Source organism: Aquarana catesbeiana, linkage group LG02 (genome assembly GCF_042186555.1).
Source record: "Aquarana catesbeiana isolate 2022-GZ linkage group LG02, ASM4218655v1, whole genome shotgun sequence".
Lineage (NCBI taxonomy): Eukaryota > Metazoa > Chordata > Amphibia > Anura > Ranidae > Aquarana > Aquarana catesbeiana.
Window position 1 is genome coordinate 602,901,468 of NC_133325.1, and position 17,270 is coordinate 602,918,737.

The 17,270-nt window shown below is 40.5% G+C and overlaps 1 protein-coding gene across 3 annotated transcripts in view; it reads right to left on the minus strand.

The window, feature by feature from the left end:
• The window catches only part of LOC141128805 (cyclic AMP receptor-like protein A), a 1,026,785-nt gene that overhangs the window by 424,795 nt on the left and 584,720 nt on the right, over positions 1-17,270 (minus strand). The window lies entirely within an intron of this gene.

The following is a 17,270-nucleotide window of genomic DNA, read 5'->3' on the forward strand; positions in this document are numbered from 1 at the left end:
AATGTGCCCGCGCTAGTATAGTGTCACATATAAAATATATAAAAAATATTTTCACATATAAAACACATGTAATGTGATAAATAAAACCATACAGGTAAAATATAATGCAAATAACTATAAATGATAAACCACCAAGTGCATATAAAGGTGCAATCGTGGTAGTAACTAATAAAAGTGCAACGTGCTAAAATATAAATATCAAAACACTTTCCAGTGACAAATGAGTGTATATCCCAATTAATAAATACAAATCACAAAAAACGTGAATAAATAGTGTCCATAAAATGAATAAACATCATGCTTCTTCTGATGGGTGTATAAATCACAACACGTGAAAACTGTGCTCTCCCGTGACACCCCACATGTGCTTGCGCTCACCTTCAGTCCTGTGACACAGTAATTAAACGGTGTCAAAATAAGCATTGGGGCCACTCCTAGGCTCACTCAGGATACAATGATGCAAAGACACTCCTCCCAGGTGAAACTGCTAGGCTCACTCAGGTTACAATAGTGCAAAAACACTCCTCTCAGGTAAAACCAAGATCCAAAATCATAGAAAAAACAAACAGAGGGACTCCATAGTGCAATATAGCCAGGACATTTATTAAAGAATAAGCCCTCCAAGAGGGTACTCACATTGGATGGGTGCTAGAGTGCACCAGACTGTACAGGTAAAATAATAAGCAGCTGATCGTATGACGTGCGGTATGGCATGTGCAATCCTCCTCCTCTGCTGACAGCTCCGTCCTACCCCTCCCCGACGCGTATTCGGCACAGGGGTTTCGTGCCTTCCTCTGGGGGATAACGATAACGTTATCCCCCAGAGGAAGGCACGAAACCCCTGTGCCGAATACGCGTCGGGGAGGGGTAGGACGGAGCTGTCAGCAGAGGAGGAGGATTGCACATGCCATACCGCACGCCATACGATCAGCTGCTTATTATTTTACCTGTACAGTCTGGTGCACTCTAGCACCCATCCAATGTGAGTACCCTCTTGGAGGGCTTATTCTTTAATAAATGTCCTGGCTATATTGCACTATGGAGTCCCTCTGTTTGTTTTTTCTATGATTTTGGATCTTGGTTTTACCTGAGAGGAGTGTTTTTGCACTATTGTAACCTGAGTGAGCCTAGCAGTTTCACCTGGGAGGAGTGTCTTTGCATCATTGTATCCTGAGTGAGCCTAGGAGTGGCCCCAATGCTTATTTTGACACCGTTTAATTACTGTGTCACAGGACTGAAGGTGAGCGCAAGCACATGTGGGGTGTCACGGGAGAGCACAGTTTTCACGTGTTGTGATTTATACACCCATCAGAAGAAGCATGATGTTTATTCATTTTATGGACACTATTTATTCACGTTTTTTGTGATTTGTATTTATTAATTGGGATATACACTCATTTGTCACTGGAAAGTGTTTTGATATTTATATTTTAGCACGTTGCACTTTTATTAGTTACTACCACGATTGCACCTTTATATGCACTTGGTGGTTTATCATTTATAGTTATTTGCATTATATTTTACCTGTATGGTTTTATTTATCACATTACATGTGTTTTATATGTGAAAATATTTTTTATATATTTTATATGTGACACTATACTAGCACGGGCACATTTATTATATATTTTTTATCTATCTACACGCAATGAAACATGGTTCAGTGCTTGCAGCTTAAATAGTTTACTCCTTAGAGGCATTAGTCCATCTGTGGCTCGCAAGACACCTATATTTTGTTAATACAAAATAAACAGGCTACATTCTCATACAAGTACATGGTATAGCAGGCACATATCAGGAATATGAAATGTTAAGGTAACAAACACTTTTTAACCACTTAACAGGCCCATAGCCGAATGACGGCTACAGGGCGGTTGCATAACTCTGGGAGGGTGTACAGTGACGTCCTCCCAGAATCCCACTCTTGCGCGGCCCAGAGGACCCGGCGCATCACGGATCACGGTAAACATCACGATCACTGATCACGATCACTGATCGCGGCCGTTTATCATGTGATCGCTCCGTCAAATGACGCCGGTCAAATGACGCATGTCATGACCCGGTTCCTCTCTCCCCTCTGTGTACCGATCAGTACAGTGTAAGAGGAGGGGGGGAGGGATCAGATGGCAGCAGCGCTGTGGGCTACATGTGTAGTGCCCACAGCGCTGCTCTGTGACAATTGCAGTCACATCCAGCCATCCATCCATCCATGCTCAGCCATCCCCCCATACTCTGTAATACCCTGCAATGCTCTGCAATACTCTGCAATGCCCTGCAATACCCTGCAATCCTCTGCAATGCCCTGCAATACTCTGCAATGCCCTGCAATACCCCGCAATACTCTGCAATACCCCGCAATACTCTGCAATACCCCACAATACTCTGCAATACCCCACAATACTCTGCAATACCCCACAATACTCTGCAATACCCCACAATACTCTGCAATACTCTATAATACCCTGCAATACTCTATAATACTCCGCAATACCCTGCAATACTCCGCAATACCCTGCAATACTCCGCAATACCCTGCAATACTCCGCATTACTCTGCAATACCCTGCAATGCCCCGCAATACTCTGCAATACCCTGCAATACTCTTCAATACCCCGCAATACCCCGAAATACTCTGCAATACCCTGCAATACCCCGCAATACCCTGCCATACTCTGCAATACCCCGCAATACCCTGCAATACCCCGCAATACTCCGCAATACTCTGCAATACCCTGCAATACCCCGCAATACCCTGCCATACTCTGCAATACCCCACAATACTCTGCAATACCCCGCAATACTCTGCAATACCCCGCAATACACCACAATACTCTGCAATACCCGCAATACCCTGCCATACTCTGCAATACCCCGCAATACCCAGCCATACTCTGCAATACCCAGCCATACTCTGCAATACTCGGTGATACCCAGCCATACTCTGCCATACCCAGTCATACTCGGCGATACCCTGCAATACCCTGCCATACTCAGCCATACCCAGCCATGCTCAGCTATACTCAGCCATGCTCAGCCATACTCGGCTGTACTTGCCCTCTGCATGTGGCCAGGCTGTGGAAGTCTCACACATGTGGAATCGCCGTAGGTGAATCTATTTTGGGGTGTCATTTTTGGTATGTACATGTTATGTGTTAGAAATATTGTATAAATGGACAACTTTGTGTTAAAAAAAAAAGCGTTTTAACCACTTCCCGCCCGCCGTCATATGACGTCCTTGGCTTTTTGTGGGGATATCTGAATGATGCCTGCAGCTACAGGCATCATTCAGATATCAGCTTTTTCAGCCGGCGATTCCCTACACCATAAGAATTATCATAGCGGCTATTCCACTGCTTGATCGCTCTTACGGGAGGCAAGAGGGGACTCCCCCCCCTCCCGCTGCCCTCTGGTGCTTCTACCGACTCACCGCTACGATCAAAGCCAGGATCATTTTTTTTTTTTTTTTTTTTTATTTCAGGCTTCCCAGCCTAGAGGTGAGATGTGGGGTCTTATTGACCCCATATCTCACTGTAAAGAGGACCTGTCATGCCATATTCCTATTACAAGGGATGTTTACCTTCCTTGAAATAGGAATAAAAGTGATCAAAAAATAAATTTTTGGGAAAAAAGTGTCAAACTAAAATAAAGTAAAATGAACAATAGAAAAAAAGAAATTTAAAGCGCCCCTGTCCCCGTGTGCTTGCATGCAGAAGCGAATGCATACGTAAGTCCCGCCCACATATGAAAATGGTGTTCAAACCACACATGTGAGGTATCGCTGCGAACGTTAGAGCGGGAGCAATCATTTTGGCCCTAGACTTCCTCTGTAACTCAAAACATGTAACCAGTAAAAAATTTTATAGCGTCGCCTATGGGGATTTTTAAGTAGCGAAGTTTGGCGCCATTCCACGAGCGTGTTCAATTTTGAAGGGTGACATGTTAGGTATCTATTTACTCGGCGTAACTTCATCTTTCACATTATGTAAAAACATTGGGCTAACTTTACTGCTTTGTTTTCTTTTAAAGCACAAAACTATTTTTTTTTTTTAAAAACGCGTCCGAAAAATTGCTGCGCAAATACCGTGCGAGATAAAAAGTTGCAATGACCGCCATTGTATTCTCTAGGGTCTTTGCTAAAAAAAAACTTATAGTGTTTTGGGGTTCTATGTAATTTTCTAGCAAATAAATGATGATTTTACATGTAGGAGAAAAATGTCAGAATTGGCCTGGGTGCGCCAGAACGCCTGAAGGTGCTCCCTGCATGTTGGGCCTCTGTATGTGGCCACGCTGTGTAAAAGTCTCACACATGTGGTATCGCCATACTCGAGAGTAATAGCAGAATGTGTTTTGGGGTGTAATTTGTGGTATGCATATGCTGTGTGTGAGAAATAACCTGCTAATATGACAATTGTGTGAAAAAAAATAAAATAAAAAATCTTGATTTTGCAAAGAATTGTGGGAAAAAATTACAACTTCAAAAAATTCAACATGCATCTTTCTCAATACCTTGGAATGTCTTCTTTCCAAAAAGGGGTCATTTGGGGAGTATTTGTACTTTTCTGGCATGTTAGGGTCTCAAGATAGGCCGTCAGTACTTCAGGTGAGATCAATTTTTAGATATTGGCATCATAGCTTGTGGACTCTATAACATTCACAAAGACCAAATAATATACACCAATTTGTACTTATTTTTACCAAAGATATGTAGCAGTATAAATTTTGACAAAATTTATGAAGAAAAATTACTAATTTGCTAAATTTTATAACAGAAACAAAGAAAAAATATTTTTTTTACAGAATTTTCAGTCTTTTTCTTTTACAGCGCAAAAAATAAAAAACCCAGTGGTGATTAAATACCACCAAACGAAAGCTCTATTGGTGTGAAAAAAGGACAAAAAATTCATATGGGTACAGTGTTGTATGACTGAGTAGTTGTCATTCAAAATGTGAGAGCACCGAAAGCTGAAAATTGGTCTGGTTAGGGAAGGGGGTTTAAGTGCCCAGTGGTCAAGTGGTTAATGCAAAGTCCAGATCTCTAATGATAGTGCTTAGCTCTGATTTGTTAAGTATGGATGGCTCCCAGTAACTCAACATTGGTAAAAAAAACAACTATGAGTATAGCAGGCAGTAAAATGATTTCAGAGCAAAAGAGAGTGCGTTAAGGATCTATGAACCTAATTGTGTACCACCTAAATAAGCAGATTTATGTTCCCATCCATTATATACTGTACATGTCAATTTGCTTTATCTCTACTCTGCTGCATTTTTTATGGATTAGAAAGAAAAATAAATGGAGAGGCAGAGGACATAATACAAATTGCACAGACAGTGCACTCCTTGTCCCCAGATCTGAAAGGCAAATGCAGATAACAGGGAACAGATGGAAATACATAATACATTTGTTATTCTGGTCCGTTTTTCAATGTACATTTGTAGCTGTAGGGACAAGAAAAATTCTCCTCTGTTATTTTGTCTTTAGAGGAGAAATTGAGCAAAGGTGTCCTGTGCAGTTATTCTCTTCACTTCTGCCCCATCACCTAGCCTATTCCTGTCAATCTTTGCACAACAATGGCAGCAGCAAGGAATGGTAATTTGGGGTCTGGGAACAAGGTGGGAACTATGGCTTACTTTTAGTCACTAGAAAGTATAATCTTTAAAAAAAAATAATACAGTAAGCACTTCACACATCAGCTATCCTCCACCTATTAAATAATTGAAAAAGCTTAGCTTAAGTCGTCTTAAATGCAATGTAGCACACCATTACACCTACCCTGGCTCACTTCAATTCTTTTTCACATGCAATTCAATTCACTTTTATCCAGAATTGTTGCATCGTGATGACACTTGCATAATTCTTGAGATTCCCAGTTATCTGTGACCATTGACTGCCCTATTTTTGAAAGGTAGTTTCAATTAAATCTGTTAATTACTGATATTACACCTATTACCAAAGAAAAGATAAGCAAAGTTAGCGTGGCACAATATGGCATGAAAAGAAATGCTGCTAATTATCAGAGTTTTTTTTTTTATCACCACTATTAAAAGGAATAATTAGCTAAATGCAATCTACATAATAGACACAGCATCCATCCATACAGGCAGACATTTATTTATTTATTTATGCTAAAATAAAGATCAGTCTATCCGACAAAGCAAAACTCTGGTTAGAAAATACTGTTAACCCTCATTACCACTCCTAACCCGATCAATGTCCACAACGTTTTAGACAAAAAAATAAAATAAAAATTAAAGTACCTTCCATTCTGGAGTTGCAGTCATGTGACTGCTTGGCACTCCTCCTCCTCATAAAGCTCTAAGTGAGGGCAGGGAGCAGCAGCACTCATCCTGACATCAATGAATCATATACCAGCATAGGAACTGAATGTCCCAGAAGACTTTGCAACTCATGCTGCAAGAAGTGTGAGCCTGTGATGTGTTTGGGTTTGACAATCTGTGTTACTATGCCCAAACTCATCACAAGACAGGGTAAGAGAGATGTCTGCTACTGGATGAGGGCATTGCTCTGTCACTAACAATGCCTGCTGGCAGCGTTAGGAAAGTAATTATGTATCCCATGAAGTTTGAAGAACTAAAAAGGGGTAAAATCACGACAATGGCCAGGACAGGAAACACTTGTCTGATGCTGTCTGTCGCACAAATTGGTTTAAACAAAGCCAGAGCCAGACATATGTTTTTTGCAGAGTCAGACAGGCACTACATAGAACTGTTATGCAGACAAAATGAATTATGGGGGTCAAGAAGCTCTGAGTTAGACCAGGTAAGTGAAACTGAAGGTACAATTTAGAGTTCTACTGTAATGCTTAAATGAGGATATGTTTGTTTATGGGAGATCAAAAGCACTTGTTTTTGAGAACATATATTTTCCAACTTGCTGGAAACTCTCTGAGGCTGGCATCCTATTATTTCTTCTTATTAAAGAACCAAAGGTTGATGTGCACTGGACAGTGCTATAATGGAGCAGAGAAGGTCAAATCATTATAGTTAATGCCACTAGTAAAACAATTCCAACAAATAAGAAAGGTTTAGAACTCTCCATCACCTTCCTTGTCAAATGTGCCATTTTCCTACTCATCCCATTGATCTGGTTCCCCCATTCTGGTTGGCACTCTTTCATGAATACATATGAGAATGCCGAGTCAAGTTATAATGTACTGCCACATCTCAAATAGACAAAATACAAAATTCAAGAAATACAGTCACAGATACAAAGTGTGTAAAAGGTGAATGGAATGTCAATTTTTTTTTAATAAAAAGTCATAAAAAAGTACCATAGCCCCTAATAAACTTACATCATAATTTTTCCAAGAATGGTCGCATACATATGTAGCAAAAACACCATACAACAATGTGTATATATATATATACTCTACCACGTAGAGATACACCCAGGGACTGCCAACAAACACGTAGCTTGGCCAGTGTGGGTTGAAACTTCTGGTAGATCCTAACGTGTTTTAGAAGATGATTTCCTTCTTCAGGGTAAAGAATATATAGACAATTCTAGAATATAACATACAACAGTAAGTAATAAGTGATAGATATGTTGTCTTGATCTATCAGATGGATGGGGTACTTGAATTTTTTCCACTACACCCATTACAAACACCCATTTTAAAAAAAATCTTGAAAATTTAGAGCATTGTGTCACAGATAGCAACACATTTTTCTTTAGCCTAGGAAAAAGTTCCAAACACTAGGTCATATAGGTTGGCACCTTGAAAGTCCTGTTTACAAATGGTTTCTTTTATCTTAACTTTGGAGATGCACCTATAATGTGCAACCATAATAAGAATTGAATAATCCTGTAATATAAATGTCCACAAACTACGGTATATACAGCTTTTGCATATGCCTGCATCATATAGTGCCACAAGCTTAAAACTCATAACTCCATACTCACAAATTAGTACCATACTTTCTCTGACATTACATCATTTTCACCCAGTCTTATGATCACTTAATGGAGGATTGCTGTTTGAGCCCTCAAAAAGCTGCCGCTTAACAACTGATCATTCTCCTATCTTCCACAACTTTCAAAACACTTCTCCACATAAATAAAGTATATAGAACTCTACTCATTTATTTTTAGTTCAGATTTTAGTTTTTACATTTTTTTTTGAATAACAAATAAACAACACCAAAAACGACCAATAAAAACAAACAAACAAACTAGCATTTAAACCAAGGTCAAATCACCATTCTAAAGAATATCAGCATTAGTACATTTGATGCATCTTCATCTAATTTTCCCAGAGTATTTATAAATAGTCAGAGATAAAGTAATGCTTCGGAGCAAATAGTATATTATGCCGCGTACACACGGTCGGACTTTCTATCCTACTTGGTCCGGCACACTTTCCGACGGACTTTGTCCGCCAGGTGCGCCGGACTTTAAAACGGACGGACTTGCCCACACACGCCCGGACTTTCCGGCGGGCTAAGTCCGCCCGTCTTTCCGACGGACTTTCGCCGGAGTTCCGGCGGACTTTCAGAATGAACGGACTTGCCCACACACGGACAAGTCCGTTCATTTTGAACGTGACTCAGGTGCGACGGGACTAGAAAAGGATGTCAATCTTGCCGCTTTTATCGGCGAGATTGACACCTTGCGAGCCCCGTCGCGGGGCATACCAGGCCCTTAGGTCTGGTATGGATTATAAAGGGAACCCCCTACGCCGAAAAAACGGCGTGGGGTCCCCCCTAAAGTCCATACCAGACCCCGATCCGAGCACGCAGCCTGGCCGGTCAGGAAAGGGGGTGGGGACGAGCGAGCGCCCCCCCCCCCTTCTGAACCGTACCAGGCCACATGCCCTCAACATGGGGGGTGGGTGCTTTGGGGGAGGGGGGCCGCCCTGCAGGCCCCCCCCACCCCAAAGCACCTTGTCCCCATGTTGATGAGGACAAGGGCCTCTTCCCGACAACCCTGGCCGTTGGTTGTCGGGGTCTGCGGGCGGGGGCTTATCGGAATCTGGGAGCCCCCTTTAATAAGGGGGCCCCCAGATCCCGGCCCCCCACCCTATGTGAATGAGTATGGGGTACATGGTACCCCTACCCATTCACCTAGGGAAAAAGTGTAAGTAATAAAACACACTACACAGGTTTTTAAAATATTTTATTAAACAGCTCCGGGGGGGGATCTTCCTCCGGCTTCGGGGGTCTTCTTCCGGCTTCGGGGGTCCCTCCGCTTCATCTTCTCCCGGCGTCCGGTTGGTTCTTCTCCGCTCTCTTCTCTCCAGTTCTTCGGCCGGCTCCTCTGCTGTCTTCAGGTAGCTCTCTTGCCAGCAGAGGTCCGGACTTCTTGTCTTCTTCTCTTCTCCAGATGTTGACACGACGCTCATATCATTTCAGACTTCTGAGAGGTGTTGCGTTGAGCATTAAGTGTGTTTTTCGAACATTACATATTTATCCATTTCACAAGTCCAGTCCCCAAGAGTAGGAGGGTTGAGTGATACCCAACGGGAGCTTATGTGCTATAAGGATCTCATAATGGCCACTGTCTGATCACAATCTAGGCCAGTAGAATTTACATAACCCAAAAGACATAAAACAGGATCTGGGATCAGCATGATATCATATACAGAGTTTAACATACATATATATATATATATATATATATATATATATATATATATATATGATATATAGCATGATATATATATATATATATATATATCGCTATCATAACTCCTCTAAAGCGTCTCTTCTCCAAGGAGAAGAAATTTAGCACTTGTAGTTGTTCCTCATAATTGAGGTCTTCCAGTTCCCATATTAATTTAGTTGCCCTTCTCTGGACTCTCTCCAGCTCCAATACATCCTTTCTGAGGATTGGTGACCAGAACTGGGCGGAATACTCCAGATGCGGCCGAACCAGAGTTTTATAAAGTGGGAGAATGATCGTTTTATCTCTGGAGTAAATTCCCTTTTTAATGCATGCTAATATTCTGCTGGCTTTGGTAGCCGCAGCTTGACACTGCATGCTATTGCTCAATCTGTCTTTTACTAGGACCCCTAGACCCTTCTCCATCCTAGAATCCCCTAGGGGTTCTCCCTCTAATGAGTAACTTGCGTTTATATTTTTACACCCCAAGTACATTACCTTAGATTTTTCAATGTTAGAATTCATTTGCCATGCAGTAGCCCACCCCATTCATTTATTCAGGTCCTCTTGTAAAGTTTCTATATCCTGATGTGTTGTTATTGCCCCACATATTTTTTTGTTGTCAGCAAACACTGAGATTGAGCTATTTATCCCATCCGCTATATCATTTATAAATTAATTAAACAGATTTTGTCCCAGGACAGAGTCTTGGGGTACCCCACTAACCACTTTAGACCATTCTGAGTATATGCTATTTATCACCACCCTTTGGACATGCCCCTAGTTACCCCAATATAATGTATTGTATGTCCTATTTAGAACCTGGGCTTCTATATCACTCTGCAGTATATTTCCTTTCTGTGGCCCCACTGCTTCATGTTTTTCACCTGTGGGCCCTTTAAAATATGGCTCCCAGATGGGAAATTACTGTACTTCTCTAGAGCTTCCTGTCTATGGCAAGCTAAACCCACTTTGCTTTTTTTATGGGCTTTTTTACTGTGTAAGGCAGTTTGCATACTTACCTGTGAAATTCTGGCCTTCGCTGTTTTCTTACGGATCTCTGCAGCGCAATCTTCTGTCCTATTTGCTGGGCAATGAGACAGGGCATCTCTCGTCACCAGCTTGATTTACATTTTGGTTTCCGGGCACATGGGATGCAACACCACTCCTCCCTGTACCAGCTTGTGCATCAGTTGGCCATTTGCATCTTACCTGTACAGCATTATGCTTAGCCTAATTGTATGTCTCCATCACTGCGTGTAGTCGATTGTCCCAACAAGCTGTAAAAAACAAGGGGCTAAAGGGAACTTGGTCACTCCTTCTAGTTGTAGTTTGAGCTAGCCTAAGTAGCATAAAAATTTTGTCCCAGAAAAAAAATGTCTTTCTGTCCACACAGCATCACTTATCTATTTACCTAAATTCTGATGCCACTAGTAACTTTATAGGTTTGGGCAACCTATAAACAACAATATAATGGTGCATGTCCATCGTTAGAAGTCTTTATATAAAAAGTCCTTTTTGTGAAGTAGTGCACAAAATCCCTACACCCTAAGTGGTGATTATTCATAATATAGGTGACACTGTTGCTCCCACATCACCTCCATGCTCTCTAGCCTCTCACCTCAGGTAAGTATTAAATCAGCATAGCCTATGGTTCCTTAGACGGTGTACTGGTGTGTAGTCACCCCTTGGGGTCCTCTATAGTTGTTTTCCGATGATCTGCTCTCACATATGTTGTGTCTGTTTTCTCCCAGGGGGTTCATAAAGGAAGAAGAGCGCTCTCGTAGTGTAATAACTTAGAATGAATTTATTAAAATCATAACATCATACAGTGCGCTGACATTAAAACGCCAAGTAACGGCATATATCCACGAGCTCCGAGCTCGTTCCACAATCGCGTCACTTCCGGTATGCCTCCACTCACGCCCTACGCATTACATCACGGTCACGTGACATATATATATATATATATATATATATAATCAAATACACAAAATACAGTGCTGAAAACAAACTACTCTTAAAATAAAAATAAATGTGCATCTAAATGACAAAAAAAATCAAAATCCACCATGAAAAAATGATATGTATAAGAAAATCTGCAACAGTAGCACAGATAAATATAAAGATTATTTTCTTTATTAGAGTATGGGAAGGCTATAACTTCAGATTTTTACTACATGTAGAAGAAAAGTGTGAGGTGCTTGATCGCTTAACTCATTCGCTTAGAACTCCCAAGGATTATATATTTTCTGAGAACAGAGACCCTGGACACATTGGTGATGGGCAGACCCATTGCCACATCCATGGAAGTGATTGGGCAGCTGTGAATCACTATTAGCAAGAAAGCCTGCAGTCAGCTTTGGCTGTAGAGAGTGAATGATGCTCCTTAGGTAGGTTTCCCAGGAGTAGTGGCCAAAGGTTAGCTCTTTGCCTGAGAAGAGACTGTGTGTGCAAAAAGGAAAGTGCCAAAAGCAGCACATATAAAGTTTACATTTGATTTTATTCAGGGTTTTATTCAGCATAATCAGTATATAGTGTTGACTGGTGTGTAAGTGGTATTGGCTTAAATACATAAGGATATAGCTTGTGATATTAGGAAGTCAAGTACAGATAGGAAATATAGGAATATGATATGAAAAAATAAAGCTTTACATTTATAAACAAAAAAAAAGAGAGACTATATAAGTCACTTGTATATGAATAATACATTTTAAAATTCCAATATATAAATCCAGTATATACTTTGTTCAACAGTACCAAGGTAAGTATCCACTAAAAGTTACATAGTGACACCAGTCCATGCAGTTCATCCTGTGGTGTGAGAGTGGGCTTGTGTTTATGTCAGTAGCACATTTTATATCCCTGTATGTTGTGATCGTTAAGGCGCCCATCTAATATATTTTTTTTAAACTAACCAGGCTTCCTGCTGATACCACTGCTTGTTGTGAAAGAGAATTCCACATCCTTACCACTATGACAGTAAAGAACCCTCTACGCAGTTTAAGGGTAAACCGCTTCTCTTCCAATTTCAGTGAATGGCCACGTGTCTTTTTAAACTTCCCTTTCACTGAAAAGTTTTTTCCCTATGCTAGGGTCACCAGTACAGTATTTGTACATCACTATCATATTCCCTCTCAAGCGTCTCCTCCCCAGAGAGTATAAGTTAAATACTTGTAGTCTTTCCCCATAGCTGAGATACTTTAGTCCCTTTATTAGCATTGTTGCCCATCTCTGGACTCTCTCCAGTTCCAACACATCCTTCCTGAGGACTGGTGCCCAAAACTGTATGGCATACTCAAGATGCAGCGGACCAGAGAATCTTGTAGAGTGGGAGAATTATCATTTCATGTCTGGAGTGAATCCCCTTTTTAATGCATGCCAATATTCTGTTGGTTTTCCTTGCAGCGGCTTGGCATTGCATACCATTGCTGAGCCTGTCATCTACCAAGACCCCCAGGTCCTTTTCCATCCCAGATTCCCCCAGAGGTTCATACCCTAGTGAGTAACTTGCATTCGTATTTTTAGCACCCAAATGCATTACTTTACATTTTTTAACATTAAACCTAATTTGCATGTAGTTGCCCAACCCATTATTTTATTTAGGTCTTCTTGTAAAGTTTTCACATTCTGCTCAGAAGTTTTTGCCCTGCTTAACTTTGTATCATCTGCAAATATTGAGATTGAGCGGTTTATCCCATTTTCTATATCGTCTCTGAATAAATTAAACAGATTTGATCCCAGGACAGATCCTTGGGGGACCACACTTACCACACTGGACCATTCCGAGTACTTAAATACCGAGTACTATTTATCACCACCCTTTGGACCCGCAACTGTAGCCAGTTTTCAATCCAGGTACACCACATCCACAGGCCTCCCTTTATTTAGAGCTCACTTCTTCATAGAATGTTAATAGATTGGTCTGGCAGGAATGATTCTTCATGAATCCATGCTGATTACTACTAATGATAGTGTTTTTATTACTAAAATCTTGAATATAGTCCCTTATCACCCCTTCCAATAGCTTGTAGACTATTGATGTTAGGCTAACTTGCCTGTAGTTCCAGGGATATATCTTGGCTCTTTTTTAAATATTGGTACCACATTGGCTTTAAGCCAATCAGCTGGTACCATTCCAGTCACTAACCTGTCCATAACAATTAGGAAAAATGATCTAGTTATCACCTGACTGAGTTCCTCAAGGACCCTCGGGTGTAAGCCATCTGGTCCTGGTGACTTATTTATGTTAAGTTTTTCAAGTCTATTACCGATACTGGCTTCTGTTAGCCATGTGGGTACATCCTGTGATGTGTTATTAGTATTACAGTCTTGATTACTACATCCCCCTTTTTCCTTTATGGAAACTAAGGAGATTAATGCATTTAAAACCTTTGCCTTCTCTTTGTCTTTTGTAACCACATTCCCTTCATCATCCTTTATGGGGCCAATATGTTCTGGCCTCACTGTCTTACTGTTTATATATTTAAATAATTTCTTGGGTTTTTTGTTACTGTGCTTCGCTATGTGCCTTTCGTTTCCTACACGTCTTATTGCATTCTTTGTGTTGTTGGAATGCTGACATTGACCCCTCAGCCTTATATTTCACTATATATGGTTCACTCCACACAAGTGTCTAATTTTTTCAGCACTCCACTAACTGTGTATATACATACATTATATCATAATTTTGGGTGCTACATTCTAAATATTGCACTGTTATAGATAGAAATGTGTTTTCCATATAACCAATGCATCTACGTGATTTTTAGTCTATCATTACATTTTAAATTCAGACTAGATGTTACTTCTATATTTTATAATATTTTTATTTGTTTGATTTCTGTTTAGAATTAGCATTATTTTCTATATCATTTAATAGCTTTATTTTATAGGTATATCATATTTCTATATTTCCTATCAGTACTTGACTAATACTGTATAGTACCCAATATCCATACTATTTACAATTTATATTCTATATCCCTTACACAGCAGTCAATTCTATATATTAATCAAAATATTTATGTGTTGATTGTACTCCAATGAGGGTGGAACCCTAAAATGTGTTGGTTATTTATGACATAAGACTCTGAAAAAAAAAAACAAATGTGCACATTGTTGTTCTGCTTTTTTATTTTTGTATTTGTTGGTAATTTTCACTCACTTTCTGTCTTGTAAAACCATTGTCAGCAGGGCAGGAAGTGAGGGGAAATCTCTCTCACGGAGCTGTGGGTAACGGTAAAATCTAGAAGAGCCTAGTCCTTTCCTACTCTATCCAAAACTAGAAATACATATATGCTTGAAAAACACTTTATTATACTTAAATACACTGGATGTTACAGTAAAGACCTTCTCCTAAAAGTTCAAAATGTAAAAAAATGCCAACTGAGCCCATCACTTCCCTATAACATCATGTGACCTTCCAGGAAGCTTTATATCCCATCATACTTTGCCTTACTGCATCACAGAAATAGGAGTTTTTTACTTCTGTGGATCAAACCTCCCTCATTACTATACCACCTCTTTTTAACTTCAACTCACTTTCCTACTTCTTCACCTAAGGTGGCCATACACTGTACAATCTGAATGTACCATCTCCTTTAGATGTACCATATCATGCAGTGCAAGGGCCTGTCTGATTTGATGCAAAATTGAATGGATTGTTCAGGTCTGTTCTCCTATGTCTCCTACATACAGTAGTTTTGGATCAGATTTCATAGTGTATGGCCAGCTTTATACGAGTAAATGGATGGAAGACATTTAGCTGTCAATGTCCTTGTAATCCAGGTCCAGCTCAGGAAGGGTGAGGGTGTAAACACACCAATTTCAATTTCAGGCCCCATTCACACAACATAGTGGGACTGAACATTTTTCAGTATGTTTTTCCATCGGCATGCATAGGGCAGCACATTGATTTCAAAGGGCTGCTCTATTTGCGAAAAAGCAGGCAAAGCAGCTCATGGGATACTTTGATGCGTTTTGGCTTGCACATTTTTACTGCACATTTGTCATGTGTTTTTGAACTCGACAAAATATACATTTGCTTTCGCGTTTGGGTTGCTGTTAACAATCATTGGCACCGAAAGCACAACTAGTTCTTTTTAAGTGTATAAAAGGTGGCCATATGCCATACAATCAATCTCTGTGCAATCTCCTTTAGATTTACCAAAACTAAATAATAGGAGGACACAACAACCATCTATCTAATCATTCTGTTTCCAATTAGGTAGGCTCTTTCACTATATAGTTGATGGTAGATATAGAGAAGATTGTACAATGAGATTGTATAGGGTATGGTGAGCTTTAAAGACTTCCACGGACACACTTTTGTTTTTAATACTACAGCTCTACTCCACATAGGCTGTTATGTGATCGCTCAGCCCTTGCACACTATGCTAAATGAACAATCTATGCAGGCAGAAGGTAAGGTACAAAACAATTGATCAGCAGAGGAAGAAACTGGCTAACTATTCATTATTTTTGTATTACTGTTATATTGGTCAGGCAACGCACTGACACCTTTGCAGTCATTGCGCTATGTGCTGGGTGCTCAGTGTGCCCCTGTACCTTTAAGAAGGGGTGGGCTCCCTTCAGTCCACCTGCCCTCCATCTATCCATCAGAATGCATGTGCTTCCATTGTGGAGTCACTCATGAACTAGTGATAGGACTACAGATACCAGGGTGCCTTGGCGGGGGTCTCTGTAGCTTACGCATGTATTTGCAAATGTGTGCAGACTAAAGCCCTGTTTTTAATGCATATTGTTAGACAAGATAGTTTGGTTGTCTGCAAGCTGGTCAGTAAGTGAGCTTTGAGTTTTTCTTGGATTTATCCTTGGTCTTTTCTTTAACTATTCAGGGAGAAGGATGCTCCCTGACATTGCCTGCATTGGAGAAGTGTTAAACTACAGAGGTGGGTGGGAGCAATTTCCTGGAGGAGGGAGGGTAGGTGCAAGGTGTGTTTTAATAAGGTCAGCTGCTGAAGTACATCCCAAGTTAAGGCAAGCTCTAGAATATAGAGAAAGCTTTTCCTTTTCTGCAACAGAGGTACATTAATGGTATATTGGTACATAGGGAAGCTACAATTTAGAAAAAAAAGGTAAAGTTAGCCTTTAAAATTCACCTTTGCGAGCATGTTACATGTTCCACTGGATTTTAGGGTGGAACATGTAACATGTTCCCGGTGCCCACTGCCCCACTCCCTGTGGTAGCAGTATGGGAAGAAGTTCCCTGTACTAGCTGTCACTGTTTGAAAACAGCACGGCCATGCCCACACGCCCACATCATTCATACACCCAGCTCAGTGTCCTTAGCGGCTGTTGGCTTGTAGTTCTCAATGAATTACCACAGCGCTGTGGAGTGCTGTGGTAGTTCATTGAGTCTTCCTGTCAGAGTATCGGCCTACCCGTACAGGCAAACACCTACAGTGTGCAGGAGACCTGCATTGCATCAGCGATCTGCTGATCACTGGTGCAATGGTTTACAGGCTCCTACTACAAAAAATAATAAATGCACATTTTTTTTACCTGCAAAAAGGTTTATAAATGTGCATTTGTAAATTTTTGTAGAAAGATGAATTTATCCTTTAAATAGACTCCCAAGTCTCTAGTAGGCCATTTGCACACAGTACTGATTTTTGAGCATTAGCAC